The sequence below is a fragment of the Elephas maximus genome, chromosome 1 (assembly GCF_024166365.1).
Source record: "Elephas maximus indicus isolate mEleMax1 chromosome 1, mEleMax1 primary haplotype, whole genome shotgun sequence".
NCBI lineage: Eukaryota > Metazoa > Chordata > Mammalia > Proboscidea > Elephantidae > Elephas > Elephas maximus.
Genome location: NC_064819.1, coordinates 12763251 through 12785166, shown reverse-complemented (window position 1 = coordinate 12785166; position 21916 = coordinate 12763251). Strand labels below are relative to the sequence as shown.

The window sequence follows — 21916 nt, the reverse complement described above, 5'->3', positions numbered from 1 at the left end:
TTTGTTTTATGTCCTAATATGTGGTCTATTCTAGAGAATGTTCCATGTGCGCTGGAAAAAAAAGTATATTTTGCAGCAGTTGGGTGGAGAGTTCTGTATAAGTCAATGAGGTCAAGTTGGTTGATTGTTGTAATTAGATCTTCCGTGTCTCTGTTGAGCTTCTTGCTGGATGTCCTGTCCTTCTCCGAAAGTGGTGTGTTGAAGTCTCCTACTATAATTGTGGAGGTATCTATCTCGCTTTTCAGTTCTGTTAAAATTTGATTTATGTATCTTGCAGCCCTGTCATTGGGTGCGTAAATATTTAATATGGTTATGTCTTCCTGATCAATTGTCCCTTTTATCATTATATAGTGTCCTTCTTTATCCTTTGTGGTGGATTTAAGTCTAAAGTCTATTTTGTCAGAAATTAATATTGCTACTCCTCTTCTTTTTTGCTTATTGTTTGCTTGATATACTTTTTTCCATCCTTTGAGTTTTAGTTTATTTGAGTCTCTAAGTCTAAGGTGTGTCTCTTGTAGGCAGCATATAGATGGATCGTGTTTCTTTATCCAGTCTGTGACTCTCTGTCTCTTTATTGGTGCATTTAGTCCATTTACATTCAGGGTAATTATAGATAAGTAAGTTTTTAGTGCTGTCATTTTGATGCCTTTTTATGTGTGTTGTTGACAATTTCATTTTTCCACATACTTTTTTGTGCTGAGGCGTTTTTCTTAGTAAATTGTGAGATCCTCATTTTCATAGTGTTTGACTTTATGTTAGTTGAGTCGTTACGTTTTTCTTGGTTTTTGTCTTGAGTTATAGAGTTGTTATACCTTTTTGTGGTTACCTCATTATATACCCCTATTTTTCTAAGTAAAAACCTAACTTGTATTGTTCTATATCGCCTTGTATCACTCTCCATATGGCAGTTCAATGCCTCCTGTATTTAGTCCCTCTTTTTGATTATTGTGATCTTTTACCTATTGACTTCCATGATTCCCTGTTATGTGTATTTTTTTTTTTTTAATTAATCTTAATTTGTTTGTTTTTGTGATTTCCCTATTTGAGTTGATATCAGGACGTTCTGTTTTGTGACCTTGTGTTGTGCTGATATCTGATATTATTGGTTCTCTGACCAAACAATATCCTTTAGTATTTCTTGTAGCTTTGGTTTGGTTTTTGCAAATTCTCTAAACTTGTGTTTGTCTGTAAATATCTTAATTTCGCCTTCATATTTCAGAGAGAGTTTTGCTGGATATATGATCCTTGGCTGGCAGTTTTTCTCCTTCAGTGTTCTGTATATGTCGTCCCATTCCCTTCTTGCCTGCATGGTTTCTGCTGAGTAGTCAGAACATATTCTTATTGATTCTCCCTTGAAGGAAACCTTTCTTTTCTCCCTGGCTGCTTTTAAAATTTTCTGTTTATCTTTGGTTTTGGTGAGTTTGATGATAATATGTCTTGGTGTTTTTCTTTTTGGATCAATCTTAAATGGGGTTCGATGAGCATCTTGGATAGATATCCTTTCGTCTTTCATGATGTCAGGGAAGTTTTCTGTCAGAAGTTCTTCAACTATTTTCTCTGTGTTTTCTGTCCCTCCTCCCTGTTCTGGGACTCCAATCACCCGCAGGTTATCCTTCTTGATAGAGTCCCACATAATTCTTAGGGTTTCTTCATTTTTTTTAATTCTTTTATCTGATTTTTTTTCAGCTATGTTGGTGTTAATTCCCTGGTCCTCCAGATGTCCCAGTCTGCATTCTAATTGCTCGAGTCTGCTCCTCTGACTTCCTATTACGTTGTCTAATTCTGTTATTTTATTGTTAATCTTTTGGATTTCTACATGTTGTCTCTCTATGGATTCTTGCAACTTATTAATTTTTCCAGTATGTTCTTGAATAATCTTTTTGAGTTCTTCAACAGTTTTATCAGTGTGTTCCTTGGCTTTTTCTGCAGATATCCTAATTTCATTTGTGATATCATTAAGCATTCTGTAAATTAGTTTTTTATATTCTGTATCTGATAATTCCAAAATTGTATCTTCATTTGGGAAAGATTTTGATTCTTTTGTTTGGGGGGTTGGAGAAGCTGTCCCGGTCTGCTTCTTTAAGTGGTTTGATATGGATTGTTGTCTCCGAGCCATCACTGGGAAACTAGTTTTTCCAGAAAATCCGCTAAAAAAAAAACTGCAGTCAGATCCCTATCAGAGTTCTCCCTTTGGCTCAGGCTATTCAGATGTTAATGAAGCCGCCTGGGAAGGGTGGGGGAGGGAACAGAGAGATAGGAGAGTAGCACCTCAGAATATAGCCAGAGTTGCTTGTCTTGCTTGGAATGACTATTATATCTGAGATTCTCGCGGGCGCGTCGCCTATGTGTGCTGGCTGTGTGGAGATTGCCCCCGGGGGGTCTGGCCCGCTGGAGTCACGGTCAGATCCTCCGCTTCCAGCCCCACGCCCAGCGTCAAGGCTCCCCTACTGGGACGGTGCACTCTCAACTCCAAAATCAGTCGCTGCCTCCCGGGGACTTCTCGTCTCTCCAGCCGCGTGGCCGTGCCGCCCCCGTGAACTAGGTGGGCCCCCTCCCGGGGTTAGTTCAGATGGGTGGAGTAGCTCCCTGTGCTTGTGCCGCGACCGAGTGTCCTGGCTGGAACGCTGTTCTCCCCACTCCAATACCAGTCGCTGCCTCCCGGGGACTTCTCCTACCGGCTGCGTCCCACGCCGCCCGCGCGACCCGGCTGGTCCCCTTCCCGGGGTTAGTTCAGGGGGTGGAGCAACTCTCCGTGTTTATGGCGTACCTGCGTGCAGTCCTAATCCCTGCGGGACGGTTCCCCGGCTCGGATGCTGCTCTTTCTGCTCCAAGATCAGTCACTGCCTCCCGGGGACTTCTCCTACCGGCTGCGTCCCACGCCGCCCGTGGAACCAGCTGGTCCCCCTCCCGGGGTTAGTTCAGGGGGGTGGAGCAGGTCTCTGTGCTTGTGCCGTACCTGACTGGTACGCTGGCTCCAGGCTCTGGAAACAATCGCTGCTTCCCCGTATTAGTTCGTTCTCCGTCTCTAAATCTGTGTTTGTTGTTCAGGGTTCGTAGATTGTTATGTATGTGATCGATTCACTTGTTTTTCCGTGTCTTTGTTGTAAGAGGGATCCGAGGTAGCGTCTGCCTAGTCCGCCATCTTGGCTCCGCCCTCAATTCATTCACTTTTCTCCATTTCCAAGGCCATCTTAGTCCAACATCATTTCTTATCTGGATATCTATCTGCAACAATTCCCTAACCGGCTTTTCTACTTCCAGTTTTGCCCCCTTTGCAAATCTCTGGAAGCAGTAGAACAGGTGGCTTGGAGCACAGGTTTGGAGTCAAACCTGGCTTTGGATCCTAGTTCCACCACTTCTTAACTACGACTTTGGGCAATTCAAGCTCTCGGTCTCAATAAAATAATACATTGAGAGTCATTAATATAGTGCAACTAGTAGTATTTCAGAAATACCTTTCCAACCTCACTCTTGTGTCTTCTCTTTGAACTCTACACTCTAGCCACACCGAACTTCCGTCTGTTCTTCAAGTACAGGAGGCTTTTTAAAACCCCAGGGGAACACATACTGTTCCCCTTCCTTGGTCCCTCTGGCTTACGCTTTGCCTGGCTAACATCTGCTTATCTTTCAGCTTTCAGATGTCCAAAACTGTGAGGGCATGGCTTGGTGAACCATGGGGACTTTGTGTGAATGAAGAAAATGATTTCTTCTAGGGGTAGACACAGCCTTGCACCAAGGTGCACAGCTCGGGGAGTGGAGCACAGGCTGGGTTTCCGCCCCTGCTCACCCCTTAGTTGTGCTCTGGTGACTACAGGACTCTTCAAGGAGGCCTTTCATCCCTGAACCTTCAGGCTAGGTAGGTCCACTTGTTACAGTCTCTGACATCTTGGATCTTGGATTTTTCCTCTTGGGAGATTCATCACACTTCGTTAAAGGAATATGTATAAATGTCTGATTTCAGAGCCGAAGCTCTCAGCCCCTTCTATGCTTCTATGCTGCCCCTTGCCCTTTGGGAGCCCCGCCTGCTCCTCCAACAGCCATTCCAGCTGAGTGAGGTGGGTCACACAGAAGGGGCAGCCCAGCAGACTCTCCACATTTGTGGAATTGCCTTCAAAACCATCTTTTAGGACATTCCCTTCATGGCTGAACATCCATGCTCATTCCAGTTCTCTGACTCCAGTTCTGTTTTTAGGTTTTTGGCTTCATGCCTTGGGCCTTGGTCATATATATATTCATTCATACATTTAATGAGTACATGTGCTGAGGCCGGGCAATGCAAAGGTGACAAACAGTTCTCTGCCCTCAGGAGCTCCTAGTTCAGCAGGGCGGGGACACTGGGGTACAGGATCAGACGGGACCTCAGCACTCAGAAGTGAAAAAAAAGAAAAAATGCTGTAGCTTTGTTTTCCAAGACTAAACGCAACTTTGCCTCCCAGCACTTAGCACAGTGCCTGAAATAGTAATGCTAAATAAATGTTTGTTGAATGAATACATTAAAAAAAAAAAAAAAGAGTACTTTGGAAAGCAATAGAAACTAGCATTGATGGAACCAGGCATTATGACAAGCCTTTTAAATATCCAATGCATTTTCATCTTCACAATAATTTTGTAAAAAAAAAAAAAAACCCAAGAAGGTGATAATAATTCCACTCTCTAGATGAGGAAACAGATTCTCCATATGGCCAGCTTACTGACATGAGAAAGCCTGGACACTTGAATCAAAAAAAAAAAAGAACCCGGAATTTTAAGGAGTGCCGTGTACCGAATCAGGAGCGGGGACTTTAAAACTGCCTAGGGTAAGCCACTAAGTCCTGTTAAATGTTTCCTGTGAAAGATTAACTACTTGGAGATGTTTATTAACTTCATTAGTCCATTCAACAGAAAATTCATGGTGAGAAGCAAGAGATGAAGGAGAGATTTCAGGGCAATTCGCAGCAGTTAACACCACCATTCTAAGGTCTTCTTCAAACTGCCCTTTTTAGTCCCATTACCAGGGTCTAATTTGCTTTCAACGCTCTAAGTCATTCTAGTTTAGTTCCTGCTCCCCTCCCGCTAACATCCAGTCACCTTGTCCTTCTGATTAAGCCACGAACACCTTTCTGCTCTCTCTCAGCTTTCCATTCCCATTGTCAGTGCTTTAGTTCAGACTCTGTCACCTCCTTCCTTCCCTGTTGCAAAAGCTTTCTTTTCTACCTTACTTTTCCCCTCGCCCCCGTTCCCAAAATACCTGACAACCAAAGCAACACCAGGGTGGATCTTAGCACACTGGCTTAATGACTGCACTTCGTCACTATGACTTCAGCTTGTAACAATTGGAATACAAAAGATGTTGAATAATTACTATCAACCCTTCAGCTTTAGTACCTGCTGTCCCGAATCAGCTGCTATAGAGTCCATTCCGACTCACGGTGCGCCTGTGTGCATCAGAGTGAAACTGTGCTCCCTAGGGTTTTCACTGGCTGAGTTTTTGGAAACAGATCTCCAGGCCTTTCTTCTGAGGCACCTCTGGGTGGACTCAAACTTCCAACCTTTTGGTTAGCAGGCAAGTACGTTAACCCTTTGCACCGCCCAGGGACTCTAACATCTGCAGTAGACTGCTAACTGTACCCCTGTATCTGTACTCCTTTTCTTCCACAGTAAAACCGTTTTTAGCTGGACATGTGGCTGTCCAAAATAAGCACCTTTCTCCCAACTTCCTTTATGATTATGTGTGGTCACATGACTAAATTCCAGCCAATGGGAGGGAAGCTGAAGTGCCCTGTGGCAGCTTCCAGGAATCCTCTGCCCCCTTCATTCACCTTCCTCCATTCTGCTGATGGAGGTGGATGTGGCAGCTGGAGCCCATCTTGAAACATGAGCATAAAAGCCACATCCTAGGGAAGGCGAAGCCAGGAGCTGAAAGGAACCTTGTTCCTCAGGATTTCACGGAGCTGGGCCTCAATATCAGACTATTCCTGGAATTTTATATGACAAAGAAAAAACAGCTTCTAGTTTATTTAAGCCACTGTTTTAATATATATTTTTCTTGCTGTGGCTATATCTAACTTCAATATTTAACAGCTACTTGACGGCACTGGGTTTTTGGGTATACCTAACTTGGAAACTCAAATTTCCAAAAGTCACAAATAAACTCATTTGCTACTATAAGTTTATTCCATTTAAATCATATATAATCATGTTTGTCTTCCTGCAAAAAAAAAAATGGAAGCACCAGCTGAAGCTGATATTTGTTCTTTCTCTCAATGGCAGATGCATCCTGGAAGAAGACATGACCTGTGGAACGGTTGGCTTTATGTTTAGAAGGTCCTTGAAATCCTGAGGAGTGTTTTGGTACTGGCAGATGATTAACCTTTAAGCTCCTCATCCAAGAGATGTGGGATGAGAGCTAGGCCTAACCAGTCTACAGGTTCACTGGTTCATGGACTTCTAAACTCATGCAATTGCTTATTCATTCAAGAAATATTTATTGGCTCCTATTCGTGCTGAACAGAGTCTAAGTCACTAGGGAAAGAAAGCTGAAACTCTTGCCTTCAAGGTGCTCATGGCTTAAAAAGGAGACAAAAAAAAAAAAAAAAGTATATTATAGCTCAATGCTGCCGATGCTATGAAGAAGCATGAACCAATGTTGAGGGAGTACAGAGGGAGGAATGACTTTCTCTGCCTGGTGATTGCCACGAGAGAGAAGTAAGCCAAAGTAGGGACTAGAAGCTTCATGAGGGCAAGGCCTGTCTCTTCCTCACCACTGTAGCCTAGCACTGGAACTTAGTAGATGCTCCATAAATATTTCTTGAATGAATGAAGCATGGCCAGTAAAAACCAGGGGCTGACTGGGCACTTCCAGGACAGAACAGAAAAGGGGTCACCCCAGGAGATCAAAGGCCCCGAGGGCAGGGGCATCATCATGGACACAGTTGCACCCCCAGCACTGAACAAGGGTGTCCAGGTACTGAGTTGATGCTCAAAAAAGTATCTGTTGAACCTGCATTTGTCCAAAAAGTGGGTGCATCCAAGTTCCAGGGTCAAGGAGAAGTTAACAGAGGACAGCAAGGTAAGGTCAGCGGTCAACATGGCAACAGTCCAATTTTCATCAGCATGAAAGCTACTCCCACTCTTACCCTTTGGCTTCAACATTTCTAGAAACTGTGCAACTGTAGAGCAGAAAGATTTTTCCTACATTTCAATTAGAGAAAAGTGAGGCATAGACTTCCTTGGCTCACTCAGTAAATTAAAGACAAGGCAAGCTCAAAAGCTATAATTCCTCAATTCTAGGTTGAAAGGTTGTAGAAATAAAAATTCTAGGCTGCCTAGTTCCAATAGAGATTGTTTATCTTGATAGGGTGAGTACATCAATTTGTCTCTGGTTTACTGAACCATAACCCTTGCCCTCTCTTAGCACACTGATCCTGAAGAATACTCACAGTGGAGTTGTGCTGTGGATTGAATAGTGTCCTCCAAAAAGATATGCTGAAGTTCTAACCACTGCACCTGTGACCCTGTTTGGGGAAACAGGGTTTTTCTTTTGTTATCAGTTGGGTCAAACGAGGTCACACCGGAGTAGGATGGGTCCTAGTCCTAACTCCCTCTGAGCAGTGTCTTATAAAAAGGGAGGGGCACACAGGGGGAGAGAGACACCATATGATGAAGGCAGATGCATTGATAAGCAGCAAAGGAACGCCGAAGATTGCTGGCAGCCACCACAAACTAGGACAGAGGCCCACAGAAGGAATCGACTCAGCCGAGAACCCTGATTTCAACTTCTAGCCTTCAGAACTGTGAGAACATAAATTTCTGTTCTTTAAAGCTGCCCACTTTGTGGTATGTTGTTATGGAGTCCCTAAAGAACGATGACAGATTGGAAGCCACTGCTGCAGAAAGGCGAGACGTGTGTGTTTTAATGAGAGTGAACAGGGCAAAACCTGAGAAAGTTCAACCAGGAATCACAAAACCCGTGTACCTGGCTCTGCTTATAGACACCATCTACAACATGGGTGGCTATACACACCTGGTGTACATTTGTCAAAGAATTCGGGACACCTTTTCTGTCATCACCAATGTGACCATCCCCAGTTCTGTGTCAGACTCCACTCCTTCTGTATTAAAGCAAGGGACATCTCGTTTTACAGTGAGGGCCCTCTTTCAGCTCAGGGGAAGCACGCACAGGGCTGGGTCACACTCGGCTGCCTCCCTCAAGCCCTGCTTGCCGCCTGCCCGCCAGCCAGCTAGCTGCACGGGTTCTTACCCTCCATCTCCCTGACAACAGGTGTGACTTTTGGAGAGTCCATGCCTCATTTAGCTCTGGTAATGGCTTAATTGAGTTGGAAAAATGCAAGGACAGGAGTGTGATTAAAAAAAAAAAAAAAACCCAGCTGAGCTGTGTTCCTGTTAGTCATTGGAAAAAGCTATCAGGAAAGGGAGGAAAAAGGATGAATAAGAGTGGTGAGGAGCAGTACCAGGCACCAAGTAAAGTGGGGAGACAGAAGCCTAGACAAAGCAAACAAAGGAGGTAAAATAGGAGAGGAAACTAACACGTATTAGTGCTGTATCACGAGCTCCTTGCGGCAATGGTGGTCTAGTGGTAGAATTCTCACTTCCATGCAGGGGACCCGAGTTCGATTCCTGGCCAATGCACCTCATGTACAGCCACCGCCAGTCTGTGACTGGAGGCTTGTGTTCTGCTATGATGCTGAACAGGTTTCAGTGGAGGTTTCAGATTAAAATGAACTAAAATGAACTAAGAAGGTCTGCTTGGTGATCTACTTCCAAAAATCAGCCAACGGAAGCCGTATGGATCACAACAGAACACTGTTCCATCCCCAACTGACCCTGCGGATGGTGTGGGACGGAGCAGCGTTTCGTTGTGTCGTGCATGGGGTCGTCATGCGTCAAAGCTAACTCAATGGCAGCTAACAACAACAACAAGCTCCTTAATGACGAGGGTCTTGCCTGCTACGTTCATGGCCTGGCACGTGGAGGTCCCATAAATGACTGTTGAGTGAATGAATAAACGTATGACGTGCCGCGATATGATCAACACTGTGTTAGGAGTTTACAATGCTATCTCAAGTAGGATAAAAAGAGAAAAGAAATAACATGGGGGTTGACGGTGGGGAAAATTCAAGCTTAAAAAGTGACAAGAAGTACTCGTTCTCAGCTCCAGAATCTTTTAATTGGAAATGTCCGCTGGCTTTGGGCTTCAACACTACCAATACCTGGTGTTCCATGACAGTGAGTTGCTGTTGACACACGGGGTACATGCTAAGGAATCTTTTTCCCTGAAATGTTTCCCTTCGTGCTTGGAGTAAGCATGAATAGCAAAAATATTAAGCTATGTTTTTGTCAAAAGAAATGCCAGGGCCTTAAGTCCTATGTAAAAGAAATATTTCTGCAGGATAGCATCCTGATATTGCCTGGCAAAATCATGAGAAACCCTGTGCACCCAGGGTGGAGTTTTCTAGTGTGGTGTCCCAAGACACTCACAGATGTGCCATCACAAAGTGTACTGTGGTGAAATAATTTGGGGAAATAAAGTGCGTTCTGTGACACCAGGGTATACTGGCCTCCTAAAGGCCCTGAGAAGTTCTGCAGTAAAGGTGTTTGTCATTGTTTAGCCCAGTTATTCCCCAATTTATTTTAGTGTGCGGCTCTTTAGCATGGGACACTCATTACAATGTTGGGGAACACCAGCTCGGGAAGTGCAGGCCTAGTGGAAAGCATAAAATCCTTAACCTGAGCCTCTCCTAGTCTCTCTCAATGCATTTTAAAAAATAATTTATTTTTGTTGTTATTGAGAGTACACACAGCAGAACATACACCAATCCAACAATCTTTACATGTACAGTTCAGTGACACTGATTACATTCTTCAAGTAGTGCAACTATCCTCACCCTCCTTTTCCCAGTTGTTCCTTCCCCATTAACATAAACTCACTATCTCTCAATGCATTTTTGAATGGGGAGATATGTCTGCACCTCAATGGGCATGGCAGTTTTTGGAATCCCAGGTATGAAGTTCCAAAAGATATTGGCAAGTAGGCAAGGACTGAGGTGGAGAGAGTTGAATGCTGACCACAGACTCCAAAGTGGTTCTCTCAGCTTGGGTACATATTCCCATCTCTCCTGCTCCCAAGGGGTGTTTCTGCTGCACACAAGCTTGTGCACTGAGCCTTTCTCTCTTCCGTTTGCAGGTCCCCTGGCCCCACACAGTGTCCTTTACAAGGACCACTGGAGACATGTGAGGGTAAAGTGGCTCTCCGAAGGGGGAGGGGAGGAGCCTGATTTATAGATTTATAGTGTTTATTGGAGTCCCTCGATGGTGGAAATGGTTAATGCACTCAGCTGCTAACTGAAAAGCTGGAGGTTCAAGTCCGCCCAGCAAAGCCTCAGAAGAAATGCGTGACCAACTTTACGGCAATTGGCGTCACTGGTCTTCATTGCATTCACCTCTCGCTTTCATTTTTCTATGGTTATACTGTTATCTACCTGGATTCCTAAAAAGTATTTGTAAAAAATTTTAGTTCTTTTTACCGTTATAAAAGGTTATCACACGTGCTCACTTCGGCAGCATACATACGAAAACTGGAGCAACACAGAGACGAGCATGGCTCCTGTGCAAAAACGACATGCAAATTTGTGAGGCCCCGCAGATTTTTAAAAATAGAAAGTAACGAGTGTCGGTGAGGATGTGAGGAGACTGAAAGCCTCGTGCATAGCTGGTGGGAATGTAAAATGGGGTAGCCATTGTGGAAAAACTGCTTGGTGGTTTCGCAAAAAATTGAATATTGAATTACAGTATGACCAAGCAATTCCACTGCTGGGCATATACCCAAGAGACTTGAAAGGAGGAACCTAAACAGATACTTGTACACCAGTGTTCACTGCAGCACTGTTCACAGTAGCCAAAAGGTGGAAACAACCCAAATGTCCATCAACAGATGAATGGATAAGCAAAACGCGGTGCATACATACAATGCAATACCTCTCAGCCACGAAGAGAAATGACATTCTGACACACGAATGAACCCTAAAAACATTATACCGAATAAAATAAGTCAGACACGAAAGGGCAAATATTGGATGATCCCACTTAGATCAAATATCTAGAATAGGCAACGCACAGAGATAAAGGTTTACTAGTGGTTACCAAGGGCTAGGTGGAGGAAGAAATGGAAGTTACTGCTGAAAAAATAATGATTTCTGTTTTGAAACAGATAGTGGTGATGGTACCACAACAAGGTGAATGTAATTAATGTCACGGAATTATACACTTACATTTTTTTTTAATGGCAAAGTTTTTGTTATATATGTTTTACCACAATAGTATTAAAAAAAAAAGTACTAACCCGTAAAAGAAAATTTGATATATTGGAGCAAAAAAAACAAAAAGGTATCACACTGTATGTAATCTTCTGAGATTTACTTTTTATTATCTTGATAAGATTTATCTATAGTGTTGCATATTACTATGTCCATCATTTTGATTGCTGTGTAATATCCCACTGTGTGAATATATCACAAAATATTCATCCACTTTCTCATTTGATGGGCTGTTCTGGATTGAATTGCATCCCCCCAAAAGATATTTTGAAGTCCTAACCCTTGGTACCTGTGAGTGTGACCTGGTTTGGAAACAGGGTCTTTACAGATGTTATCAGTTAACATGAGGTCATACTGATGTAAAATGAGTCTTAATCCAATATAGGTGAACAACTGAGAAGAGACACAGAGCAAGACACAGAGGAAAGACCAAAACAAAAATCAAACGCATTGCCGTCGAGTCGATTCCAACTCATAGCGACCCTATAGGACAGAGTAGAACTACCCCATAGCTTCCAAGGAGCACCTGGTGGGTTTGAACTACAGACCTTTTGGTTAGCAGCCATAGCACTTAACCACCTCGCCACCAGGGTTTCCAAGAGGAAAGACGGCCATGTAAAGATGGAGGCAGAGATTGGAGCGATGCTTCTTCAAATCAAGAGGCACCATTACTACCATTACTAGAAACTAGAAGCTAGAACAGGTTCTCCTTCAAAGCCTCAGAAGGAATCAACATGGCTGGCCTTCTGATTTCAGACTCCTAGTCTCCAGAACTGGGAGACAATAATTTCTGGTTTTCTGAGCCACCCAATCTGTGGTACCAGGTTCCGCAGCCTTGGAAAACCACTACATGGACATTTGGATTGTTTCAATAAAATGGCGATTCTTTCCTTCATCCTTGCTTCAGAGACTGTGCGGGAACCATGGAAGAACTCTATGGAATTCTAACCAAAAAAAGTAAAAGAAAAAAACAAACAAACCCACTGCCGACCAGTCGATTCCGACTCACAGCGACCCCATAGGGTTTCCACGACTGCAAATCTCTACGGAAGCACATTGCCACATCTTTCTCCCGAGGAGCCACTGGTGGTTTCAAACCACCAACCTTTCGGTCAGCAGCCAAGCGCTTTAACCACTGCGCCACCAGGGCTCCTCTATGGAATTCTAAAGGCACTTAAAATGGATAACTGCCTTGGAAATTTGCAAGGCCAAAAATGACGTAACTCTGTGTTTTATCACTCGGTTTTAAAGGGGGGTTTTCCCTTACGGCTAACTAAAATCAAATCTGATTTGAATTAGGGTCATTTCCGCTTGCTTAGTTTACCATGGCAATGAAGGACCAGAGACAGGAAACTCACTCACTTGTAAATAGAGTCACTTTCACTTTTTTCCAGGTGTAACAACCCAAGTTCCTTTCAAACCTTTTTGCATAGGGCTATTTAATATTTTTATAGTGATATCTGTTAATATGCTATAGGCCTTTTCTAATTTCTTCATGTCATTTTTTAGAGTACACTAACAAAAACTGGTACCATGCTTTAAGACTGGTCTGAAGTAGAGAACCATTTTGCTGACTCATGACCCACATTCCGGTCAGCTAGAAATGTAATTTATATTTGCTTGGGGAATTCCTTAAGAATCTATATTGTAGGATTTATTGTTGTTTGTTCCAAAACGCAGCACATTGCAGTTGTTCAAACTTTGAGGGTCTGTGAAAAACAGGAAGACCCTCAATGAGATGGACTGGCACAGTGGCTGCAACAATGGGTTCAAGTATCACGATTGTGAGGATGGCGCAGGACCGGGCAGTGTTGTGTTCTGTTGTACACAGGGTCGCTATGAATCAGAACCCACTCCATGGGACCTAACAACAACAACGTACCTCCCTGTTAGAATTCCTTTTGAATTTTATTCCCATTTTTGAAGGGCCATGTCTTCCTATCAGGAAATGTCAGGAAACATTTATTGATTTGTTATCTTGCCTTTCTAGCTTTGCTCAGGAAACTCATTAACTATCATGCAAAACACCATATCCTGGAACATGTTACGTTCCAGAATATGTTACATTCAGTTGCCCCATGAGAAGAATCTCCATTGCTAATTATATCAGTAGCTATTCTGGGAAGGCTGTCTCAAAATAACAAACCAAAAAACCAAACCCACTGCTGTGGAGTCGATTTCGACTCATAGCGACCCTATAGGAGAGAGTAGAACTGCCACATAAGAGTTTCCAAGGAGCGCCTGGCAGTTTTGAACTGCCGATCTCTTGGTTAGCAGCCGTAGCACTTAACCACTATGTCACCACAAAGTAACAAACCCTCCCAAAATAAAACCCACCTGTCAGTTTGTCCTACTGTCATCTCTTGCACGTTGCGATGATGCTGAAGGCTATGTCAGCAGTATTTCAAATACCAGCAGGATCACCCATGGTGGACAGGTTTCAGTGGGGCTTCCAGACTAAGACAGACTAGGAAGAAGGGCCTGGTGACCTACTTCCAAAAATCAGCCAATGAAAATTCTACAGATCACATCAGATTACTGCCCAATATAGTGCTGGACGATGAGCCCCCTAGGTTGGGAGGCACTCAAACACACAGTGGCCACAACAACGATGACTTGTGCGTACCAATGATTGTGAAGATGGCCCAGGACCAGGCAACAGTTTGTTCTGTTGTACGTGGGGTTGCCATGAGTTGGAGCTGACTCAATGGCAACGTACTGTTATAGAAGCACCAACAACATATTTCTGTAAGGCCAACTCTGAAGCCGGTTATCTAAACACATTTTCGTATGTGCTGAATTCCTCTAAGGTCAGGATCAATGGGTTTGTTTTTGGTTTAAGGTGGTAATCCTAAGGTAGAAAGGTAATGTTACTGCATGAAGGGCCTCATATCTGTCAGGCACTGGACTGGATGCGGGCCGTGGTTCTCAAAAGCATGGTCCTTGGGCCAGCAGCATTGCTTCACTTGGGAACTTGTTCTCAAACCCAGTGCCATCGAGTCAGGCCCCACCCCAGACCTACTTAATCTGAAACTCTGGGGGTGGAGCCCCGTAACCTGTTTTTTAACTAGATGATCTGCTCCTCGGAAACCCTTTGGGGCAGTTGCACTCTGTCCTATAGGGTTGCTGTGAGTTGGAATCCACTGGACAGCAACTAGTTTTTTCTTTGGTTTGGACCATGTTTACGAGTCTTTTATCTGTCTTAGCTCAGGGTAGTAGTCTGTTCTTGGCTCTGGAAAATCTGTTTCTAAGAAAGATTTTCAAAATGAACTTTTTTTCTTCCAACAGTATAATTTTTTTCCAAGCATAATCTAACAGTTTCCTAACAAAGTCAATTCATTCTTCAGGTTCCCTGAAATCTTTCTTATGCACTAATTGCTAACATTGTACGAAGTTAGTATTTCAGGAAACAGTTCAGAAATGATTGCTTTATAGCTAGGGTAACTTTTTGAATTTATAATTGGTATACATTGTTTGTGAACTAGCAGAAAATGGTTACCAACCACAGATCTGTACCACCCCTCACCTTCTCTCCCAGTCAAATGGAGGGAGTTTACCTATCTGGTTACCCTTCCCCTCGGCCTTTTCCCAGCAGAGTCCTGTTTTACTTTTAAACCTTAATCTTTTATTATTTAATTCCTTTTTCAAATTCATGAAATGTGCGTATGTTTCTCACAGCCAGTCCACGGGTCCCAGATAGGAAGGTGTGAGACCCTGTTTACATGTGGCTGTTAGAAGTCCCCCTCAATAGTTTCAGGGGTTTGTTCTGTCTGGCACATCTTGGTCCTTCTCTACTCTTTCTGGGAGTTCTTTCTTGGGGCTCAGCAGGGATCTTCTTTAGGAATGGAATGATCCTAAACATGCTGGAATCTGTGGTCATCCCATGTGCTCTCAGTATCTCTCTGCCTGCTCCTGAGCCTCAGTGAGCGGCTCTGGAAGAGATGGTCAGAGTGAAGAGAGGCCACCAGGATCATCCTGCTCCTGAGGCCTCACAAAGAACTCTTTTCACCTTGATTCCCCCATTCTTCTTTTGAAATAAAACCCTATCCTCTTATTTTTGCTACTTTCTACTATCTTTTCTCCCTCTTTCGTTTTCCAGAAGTTTCCAAATTGATTTTTAAGCCTTTTCACAATCCCCTTGACAAAAAATAAGCTCTTTAAAATAGAAGACTAGAAGAACAGGATAGTGGCCAACTACCATTACTGAACATTTTGATCAAAGATTCTATAGAACAATCCTAATCAAAATAGGGAAAAAATAGAACAGAATTTCAAATTCTCATGGACTCCAGACTTTCTGAAGACGGAGGCTGGATGAACCCCTGAAACTACTGCCCTGAGATAAACTTTAACCCTTAAGCCAAAAATATTCCCTGAAATCTTCTTACAATTAAACAATAGTTTAGCTTAACTAGTTAAAAATGCCTGCCTTGAGCATTATGCCCTGTCATGGATCAAACTGTATCCCCCCAAAATATTTGTCCACTGGTTAGGCCATAATTCCCAGAATTGTGTGGATGTCCTCCATTTTGTGATTTTCCTATGTGCTATAATAATAAATCATAACCTCTGCCTGTGGTTAAAGAGGATTAGGGTGGGATGTAACACCCTTGCTCAGGTCACATCCCTGATCCAATGTAAAGGGAGTTTCCCTGGGGTGTGGCCTGCACCACCTTTTATCTTACAAGAGATAAAAGGAAAGGGAAGCAAGCAGACAGTGGGGGACCTCATACCACCAAGAAAGGAGCACCAGGAGCAGAGCAGGTCCTTTGCACCTGGAGTTCCTGTGCAGAGAAGCTCCTAGTCCAGGGAAGATTGATGACAAGGACCTTCTTCCAGAGCCGAAAGAGAAAGGCTTCGCCTGGAGCTGACACCCTGAATTTGGACTTCTAGCCTAATCGACTGTGAGAGAATAAATTTCTCTTTGTTGAAGCCATCCACTTGTGGTATTTCTGTTATAGCAGCACTAGATGACTAAAAGATGCTCCTTTAAGAATTATCTACGTGGGAGTAAACTGACAATAGCAACTCAAAAGCTCAGACAGCTAACTTAGGGGGTCGTGAGTTTATGTTAATGGGGGAGGAACAACTCAGAAAAGGAGGGTGAGAACGACTGTACAACTCAAGGAATGTAATCAACGTCACTGAATTATACATGCAGAAATGGCTGAATTGCTGTATGTTTTGCTGTGTATATTCTTAACAACAACAACAAAATAAATAACTCTAAAGCTTAAAAAAAAAAAAGTCACGGACAAACGTTACTCTACCCCTTCTCATTCAGCTGTACTCACGTGTTGACTAAATTAGACCAGCAGGTCTGTAAACTATGGCCCCGTGTTTCATATGCAGCCCATCTATTCTTATGAAGTTTTATTGGAACAAAATGAAATTGGCATGTCTATTCATTTACACGGAGTCCCTGGGTGGTGCAGATGGTTATTGTGCTCGGCTGCTAAGAGAAAGGTTGGTGATTTCAGTCCACTCAGAAACTCCTTGAAAGAAAGGCCTGGCAATCTACTTTTGAAAACCTGGCCATTGAAAACCCAGTGAAATACAGTTACACACACATGGTGTGGCCATGAGTCAGAGTCCATTCCAAAGGCAATTGGTATTTTTTATTCACTGACATATTATCTATATCTGCTTTTGTGCTACGAGGGCAGAAATGAGTAGTTTTAGGCTTATGGTCCATAAAGCCTGAAATATTTACTATTTGGTTCTTTACATAGTTTTTTTTTTTAATTAACTTTTATTGAGTTTCAAGTGAATGTTTACAAATCAAGTCAGTCTGTCACATATAAGCTTATATACACCTTACTCCATACTCCCACTTGCTCTCCCCCTAATGAGTCAGCCCTTCCAGTCTCTCCTTTCGTGACAATTTTGCCAGCTTCCCACTCTCTCTACCCTCCCATCCCCCCTCCAGACAGGAGATGCTAACACAATCTCAAATGTCCACCTGATATAATTAGCTCACTCTTCATCAGCATCTCTCTCCCACCCACTGTCCAGTCCCTTTCATGTCTGATGAGTTGTCTTCGGGGATGGTTCCTGTCCTGTGTCAACAGAAGGTCTGGGGACCATGGCCACCGGATTCCTCTAGTCTCAGTCAGACCATTAAGTATGGTCTTTTTATGAGAATTTGGGGTCTGCATCCCACTGATCTCCTGCTCCCTCAGGGGTTCTCTACTGTGCTCCCTGACAGGGCAGTCACCAGTTGTGGCCGGGCACCAACTAGTTCTTCTGGTCTCAGGATGATGTAGGTCTCTGGTTCATGTGGCTCTTTCTGTCTCTTGGGCTCTTAGTTGTCGTGTGACCTTGGTGTTCTTCATTCTCCTTTGATCCAGGTGGGTTGAGACCAATTGATGCATCTTAGATGGCCGCTTGTTAGCATTTAAGACCCTAGACGCCACATTTCAAAGTGGGATGCAGAATGTTTTCATAATAGAATTATTTTGCCAATTGACTTAGAAGTCCCCTTAAACCGTGGTCCCCAAACCCCCGCCCTTGCTCCGCTGACCTTTGAAGCATTCATTTTATCCCGGAACCTTCTTTGCTTTTGGTCCAGTCCAATTGAGCTGACCTTCCATGTATTGAGTGTTGTCCTTCCCTTCACCTAAAGCAGTTCTTATTTACTAATTAATCAATAAAAAACCCTCTCCCTCCCTCCCTCCCTCCCCCCCTCGTAACCACAAAAGTATGTCTTCTTCTCAGTTTATACTATTTCTCAAGATCTTATAATAGTGGTCTTATACAATATTTGTCCTTTTGCCTCTGACTCATTTCGCTCAGCATAATGCCTTCCAGGTTCCTCCATGTTATGAAATGTTTCACAGATTCGTCACTGTTTTTTATCGATGCATAGTATTCCATTGTGTGAATATACCATAATTTATTTAACCATTCATCCGTTGATGGACACCTTGGTTGCTTCCAACTTTTTGCTATTGTAAACAGAGCTGCAATAAACATGGGTGTGCATATATCTGTTTGTGTGATGGCTCTTGTTTCTCTAGGGTATATTCCGAGGAGTGGGATTTCTGGGTTGTATGGTAGTTCTATTTCTAACTGTTTAAGATAACGCCAGATAGATTTCCAAAGTGGTTGTACCATTTTACATTCCCACCAGCAGTGTATAAGAGTTCCAATCTCTCCGCAGCCTCTCCAACATTTATTATTTTGTGTTTTTTGGATTAATGCCAGCCTTGTTGGAGTGAGATGGAATTTCATTGTAGTTTTAATTTGCATTTCTCTAATGGCTAATGATCGAGAGCATTTTCTCATGTATCTGTTAGCTACCTGAATATCTTCTTTAGTGAAGTGTGTGTTCATATCCTTTGCCCACTTCTTGATTGGGTTGTTTGTCTTTTTGTGGTTGAGTTTTGACAGAATCATGTAGATTTTAGAGATCAGGCGCTGGTCGGAGATGTCATAGCTGAAAATTCTTTCCCAATCTGTAGGTGGTCTTTTTACTCTTTTGGTGAAGTCTTTAGATGAGCATAGGTGTTTGATTTTTAGGAGCTCCCAGTTATCGGGTTTCTCTTCATCATTTTTGGTAATGTTTTGTATTCTGTTTATGCCTTGTATTAGGGCTCCTAGGGTTGTCCCTATTTTTTCTTCCATGATCTTTATCGTTTTAGTCTTTTACGTAAAGAGTTTTTTGACTCCTGCATTAAACGGAACTGCTTTTGCTGTGAGCTGGACACTGAGAGATTTGGAAATAGTCATGTGCCTGGTGTGAACAAGGGTTTCTGCAAGTTAAAAGGAGCTGCTTTAGCTTTTTCAGTCAGAAGAAGAGTCCAATAGTCTATTCTGTGGCCGGAGAAATGGGCCACTTCTTCCCCTTGTGCGTGCCATCTGACTCAAGAAGCATCAGAGATCTTGTTTACCACTTGTTCACACGAACGGAATAAACTGGGTTTGTGGTGGGGTCTCCCCCATACTAATAAAGAGAAAAATTAGCTAATGGTGAGAAGTCCGAGTTTGGGAGCTCTCTCAGCAGCAGCAGTGATTTTTGTCCCCTCAAATACTGACAAATGACTCGGTTCCACTGAATTGGTTACCTTCCAGTGAAGATGAATTTATGGAAGGGTGTGACTGGTGGGGTCTAGTTGGGGAAGAGAAACACCACAGCCTCTCAGGTAGCCCTGCGTGACCTGGTGGGTATGTAGACAGGAAAGGAGGAAAGCTGAGCGCTTTGTGTGAGGGAAGAAATGTTTACACTATGAAACCTACCATGAGGATAGTTTTAATTCTGCTTCTCGTCACTGGGTGGGAGCAAATTCCCCTTTGAATTTGTCCTTTTTGGTTTCTTTTACTTATCTTCTCCTCCTCCAATTCATGGCTCCACTCCCCAACACCCTGAGGTCCCTAGCAAGATGCATGTGGCCAGATCGAGGAAAGTAATCAGAAGACCACCAGGACAGGGCTGGAATTGGCTGAGGCAAGAGAGGTACCAAGGGTGCAAAATTTAGTGAGGTACTCCTTGTTAAGGCTGACCTTGCATTCGGCTAGTCTCTGGATGCTGCAAAAGGGTAAGAGCCCAACTACTAACTGAAAGGTTGGTGGTTTAAATCCACCCAGAGTCACCTTGGAAGAAAGCCCTGATGATCTGCTTCCGAATGGTCACAGCCCTGAAAACCCTATGAAGCTCAGTTCTACTTGGAAACACACGGGGTCACCACGAGTCAGAATCGACTCTACGGCAACAGGTTTTGGTTTTTTAGTCTCCTGTGCCAGGAGCTCATAGCTATAGCTGTGAACAACCCAGTTACCATCAAGTCGATTCTAACTTATGCTGATCCCATGTGTTGTTGCTACGAGTTGGAACTGAGTCCATTGCAGTGGATCTGGTTTGATGTTTTTGGTACCAGGAGCAGTCCGATGGTTGAACAAGTTGGGTTTGTTACTCATTGCAGAGAGGGAGAGTGGTGGCTTGTTTCAGTCAGAAGATGTTAGAAAGTACTTACAGGATTCAGGCTTATGTTACGTGATTTTGGAGAGGGTTTACGGAAGTGGGCCTTTGCATGCTGTCAGGAGCAGGGGTGATTCTGTGACTGGGCAACTTAATAAATCTCGTCTAGATGGAAGACTGGAGAGAGGCTATAAGTGTTAACTGGTGAAAAAAAAAAAAGCAGCATCACCCACACTAGCCAGAATAGGGAGATGTTTGGTCATTTTTGAGGTCTGGACAATGTTGGTGTTTTCTTCTGTGTTTTAAACATGATTTTTGTTTCATTTGCTGTTGTTAAGTGCCATTGAGTTGGTTCTGACTCATAGCAAGCCTATAAGCAACAGATTGTAGAGTGGCTTATTTTTGTCTTTTTCCATCATGGTTACAGAGTGGCCTTGTTTGACGTTGATGTTCTGTGAAGTTGTTTATGTTCAACAGGAGAACACCAAGGCCTAGCTGATAGTACCAGGCCAGCTCCCCAAAGTCCTCTTACTCACTGACCATTTCACTTTCTATGAAGTCACAAAATCACAGGAAAGGACTTTAGAAACCATCTAGTCAAAACTTCTCATGTTGGTTCACCCTTCAGCCAAAGATTAGACAGGCCCATAAAATAAGACGAGACTAAAGGGGCACAACAGCCCAGGGGCAAGGGCCAGAAGGCAGGAGGGGACAGGAAAGCTGGTAATAGGCAACCCAAAGTTGAGAAAGGAGAGTATTGACATGTCGTGGGGTTGTTAACCAATGTCATAAAACAATATATGTACTAACTGTTTGATGAGAAACCAGTTTGTTCTATAAATCTTCATCTAAAGTAAAATAACAACAAAAAAAACTTCTTGTGTTTAAGAAAATGGAAGGCCAGAGCTGTTGCTTGCCTTGCCCAATGATACAAGGCCAGTTAGTCCCCGAACTGGTACTAGAGCCTCCTGGAGCCCTGCACATGAGGGCCCAGCCCCCTTTACCAGCCTCATTTCCTACAATGGTCTTCCCCTTTCAGCACTCAGCCTTCCCGTTCTTTCCGTTCCTCCAATGGGCCTGGTTCTTTATTGCCTCAGGCTCTTCCCACACCTGGTTCTTCTGTATGGAATGCTCTCCCACCTCTCCGACCCGCACCTCTTGTTTAGTTAATTCTACTCACCCTCCAGGGACTGGCTCAAACACCACTTCTCAAGCAAGCCCTTCCTGATCCTCCAGGCCTCACTCTCATAGTGCTCGGTACATCTTATGCCACTTCCCTGCCTGAGTGCCTCTTGCTCTCCATGTCCTCGGGAACCTGGTCTGTCTTGTATGTTGAATGAATGAACAGAATCAATGGGTGTTTTACCTTCAGCTAGTGGAGGCTCTACCACTAAAAATCTTTTCAGTTTGCAACTAAAAAAAGAAAAAAAAGATTCTGAAGTCTTTTCTTGATACAAGTCTGGAGGCAAGTAAAGAGTGCAACAGGCTAAAGTAAAAATGCTGAGGTGTTGCAACTAGGTGGAGGGTGAATTTGATGATCCCGTCCCAATGTCATTCTTCCTGAGATCGCTATCTGGACATGCGGGTGTGCTGGAGAGGCCAGTGTGCAGCCAGGAGCCCATTCATATCCCAGAACTGGAGACGGGTCCCAGAGTCTGAAGCTGCTACTGCTCAAGCCTATCATTAC

At 43.4% G+C, this 21916-nt stretch overlaps 1 protein-coding gene and 1 non-coding gene across 3 annotated transcripts in view; one reads left to right on the top strand and one right to left on the bottom strand.

Annotated features, from left to right (window-relative positions):
* Window positions 1–21916, bottom strand: part of CASR (calcium sensing receptor) — a 110311-nt gene that overhangs the window by 48645 nt on the left and 39750 nt on the right. The gene's annotated exons all lie outside the window — the stretch shown is intronic.
* LOC126057783 (U6 spliceosomal RNA) lies at window positions 10545–10648 on the top strand. Its single transcript, XR_007512861.1, has one exon. It is a non-coding gene; the product is annotated as a U6 spliceosomal RNA (small nuclear RNA).